Raw genomic sequence first — 1,136 nt, forward strand, 5'->3', positions numbered from 1 at the left:
AAAAATCATTTACTCAACAAAGGAAGACACACAGAACAAAGAAGCAGCAACACTACAAAAAACAAACAAACAAACAAACAAACATAATGGCAGCAATTAATCAATACCTATTAATAATTACACTGAATGTAAATGGATTAAATGCACCTGTTAAGAGACAAGGGGGGCAAAAAGGAAAAAAAAAACAAGATCCTTCAATATGCTGTCTACAAGAGACACATCTCACACACAGAGACAAAAACAGATTAGCAGTCAAAGGATGGAAGGGCTTCGGCTCTAGGCTGGTTGCCAGCTTGCGGAGGAGGCTTTGGGCGTGAGGACCAAACCGGGCGGCGGGTTAGTGAGCCGGGGGAGGGGCCGGGGCAGTGGTGGAGGTGGTGGCGGGGGTCCGTACTGGACCCAGAGGGATGAGCGAGGCAAAGGCGACAGCGGCCCCCGTGGTGACAGTGCCCATAACGGCGGCAGGGGTGGTAGCAGTGGTGGTACCGGTGCCCGTGGGGGAGCCTCAGAAAGCAGGCAGCGGGGCAGGCGGCGGCGGGGCGGGGACAGAGTTGCCTTGGGCCCCGCTTCTGTGAGCCCCTCGGTGCCGGGACCCCACACTGCTGGCAACCCAGCAACGGCTGCCTCGGGGACACCTGCACCCCCGACCCGGAGTCAGGCAGACAAGCCGGTGCTGGCAATCCAAGTCCTGGGCACTGTCAAATGGTTCAACGTCCAGAATGATTATGGAGTCATCAACAAGAATGACACCAAGGAAGATGTCTTTGTTCACCAGACAGCTATTAAAAGAAACAACCCCAGGAAGTTTCTGAGCAGCGTTGGAGCTGGAGAGACTGTGGAATTTGATGTCGTGGAAGGAGAGAAGGGTGCAGAAGCTGCTAATGTCACTGGGCCTGGGGGTGGATACCAGTGAAGGGCAGCCGCTATGCCCCAAATTGCCATAGGTTCCGCTGATTCATCCCCTGGCCTTGCCCAGCAGCCCCACCACCCATGGTGGCAGAGGCTCCCTCAGGTGGAACAGAACCAGGCAGTGAAGGAGAGCGGCTGAAGACTCTAGGGAGCGGCCCAGACGTCGGAGCCCACCACCCTTCTTCTACTGACAGCGATTTGTGCGGGGTCCTCGACCCCCAAACCAG

At 55.8% G+C, this 1,136-nt stretch overlaps 1 pseudogene; it reads left to right on the forward strand.

Moving 5' to 3' along the window:
* The first annotated feature begins 407 nt into the window (after positions 1-407).
* Positions 408-1,136, forward strand: LOC102832440 (annotated as a pseudogene).

Source organism: Chrysochloris asiatica, unplaced genomic scaffold (assembly GCF_000296735.1).
Source record: "Chrysochloris asiatica unplaced genomic scaffold, ChrAsi1.0 scaffold00227, whole genome shotgun sequence".
Classification (NCBI taxonomy): Eukaryota; Metazoa; Chordata; class Mammalia; order Afrosoricida; family Chrysochloridae; genus Chrysochloris; species Chrysochloris asiatica.